The sequence below is a fragment of the Staurois parvus genome, unplaced genomic scaffold (genome assembly GCF_062004578.1).
Source record: "Staurois parvus isolate SC_StPar_1 unplaced genomic scaffold, SC_StPar_1.0 ptg000013l, whole genome shotgun sequence".
Taxonomy (NCBI): Eukaryota; Metazoa; Chordata; class Amphibia; order Anura; family Ranidae; genus Staurois; species Staurois parvus.
This window is the reverse complement of record NW_028317809.1, coordinates 11,700,709-11,702,789: the sequence shown is the minus strand read 5'-3', so window position 1 is coordinate 11,702,789 and position 2,081 is coordinate 11,700,709. Positions and strand designations below refer to the sequence as shown.

The following is a 2,081-nucleotide window of genomic DNA, read 5'->3' as shown; positions in this document are numbered from 1 at the left end:
CTTCAATGATATGTAGAAAGTGTGTCAACAATTTTCATATGTTCTGTGGCACATCCTGCAGACAGACAGTGGCAGTCAAACACCAATTTGTTCTGCATCAAGAAGTGCCCCTAAAGCCTGCAAAATTCCAAGTTAAAAGGAATTAAGAAAAAGTCCTCCTATTTTTTCCACTTGTGTAAATGCATTGTGTCTCAGCTATGTTATGTTATCAGCTAAGACAACAAAACACCTACCCCATATATATCAGATTTCAACACACGCAAATAGAGATGTTAGTATTCCCTTACAGTCAGCTTTATGTCACTCTCTCAAATGGAAAATGGCTCAGTATGTGCCTAAACAAAGTGACTGAATTGCCATCCCTGAGACATTTAGTCACTGTTATGTGAATGCAGCACCAGCTGATGAATTACTGTCATGAAAATTATTATTGCATTTATACACACCACAGCATGTCACCTGAAACTGAAGAGCCCTCAGAATGAATTGATAAAACTTAGATAGGTATTTCGGAATCCAGTAGGATCTTCCAGCTGGGGGTAGTGACTAATATGGTCATCCAGGATAGTGAAGGTTGACTTCGGTATAAGCTTCTTGTATTGCTCCATGAACTCAGGATGGGGATTAACTGGGTCCAGGGGTCCATATATAATGTGCAAAGGGACTGATGTGTTGGTCAGGGCTTCTACCCAGCGGTCCCTGTGCTTTCTACGCTGGTTTATATACTGCAAAATACTGTCTACAACCAGATTGCCTTCATTGATCCTCAGTGCTGTCCACATGTCCCAGTATTCAGCTTCTGAAGGTTGTGTGTATGGTCCAAACACCTCACCAATCCCTTTGCTGAAGAAAAGGAAGTTCATCAGCCTAGTAAGTATTGGCAAAAAAAATCCCACCATCCTTCAGCAGCTTTTGTATTAGTCTGGGGTGGTGAGTCTCTGGAAAAATACCTCCATTGGAAAGACAAAGGCTGCCAATGTTAATGTGTCCTTTTTTTCTGTTATCATACCTATACAGTAGTTCCTGGGCTACAGTATCTCCATAATCGTGAGACAATATGTTTATTTTTTGATCAATTAGGCCCAGGTGGCTGACAAGTGCTTCTACAATACTGGCCTGCTCAAAAATTGAATAGCGGTGGAATCTCGGTTTGTCACTGAAACCAAACCCTATGAAATCCAGTGCAATGATTCTGTGAAACCTTTGAGTTAACCCTTCCCAGATCTTGTACCAGTCATAACTTGAGGTTGGAAATCCATGTAAGGGAATGACCACGTCTGAACTTCCCACTGCTCCCCATGATTCTCTATAGGAAATCTGCTGTTCATTGAAGGTGAAGAATGCTCCAGTTGATCTCCATGCAAACAGTGCTGGGGAGAGGTTAGGAGGAGGAATGTTCAGATACACAGCAAGAAGGGGAACAGTTAGAAGGCCCACCTGAATCCACCATTCCTTCATCCTGCGCTCAACTTCCCATCATGCTGCCAAAGACCAACTCCGGCGCGCTCCCCGCTGCCGTCTCGTCTATACCTCTTTTAATACAAGAGGATTTTGCTCGCTTTAGAAACCACAGCTTGGCATTGCATGCCATTATTAAGCTTGTGATCTACCAGAACTCCCAGATTCTTCTCCACCATTGATTCCCCCAGTTGTACCACCCGTAGTATGTATGATGCATGCATATTCTTAGCCCCCAAGTGCAGAACCTTACATTTATCAACATTAAACCACATAGTTGCCCAATTAAACAGTGCATTGAGGTCGGCTTGGAAGTTGGAGACATTCTGTAAGGACGTTATTCCACTGCACAGCTTGGTGTCATCTGCAAAGACTGAAATAGTATTTTTAATCCTAGACCCTATATTAGCATGGCAGTACTGTGTGATGGTGTAATGCAGTGCACTCCAAACTACAGCCTGCTATTTGTCATAAATTGGTCATTGCAAGGACAAGGCCTTTCATGTCAAGCTTTTCATTGCCAGCCATAGAGAAGGAGGGACCGATTGCAGAGTAGCAGCCGTCATTTATTGCAGGCACTATTTGGAGTAGTGATCCTACCAAATGGTGTCTGTATAGTACTA

General features: G+C 42.9%; 1 pseudogene; it reads right to left on the bottom strand.

Moving 5' to 3' along the window:
• Nucleotides 1–395: 395 nt before the first annotated feature.
• LOC149473607 (mesoderm-specific transcript homolog protein pseudogene) lies at nucleotides 396–1,470 on the bottom strand (annotated as a pseudogene).
• Between the last annotated feature and the right edge of the window lie 611 nt (nucleotides 1,471–2,081).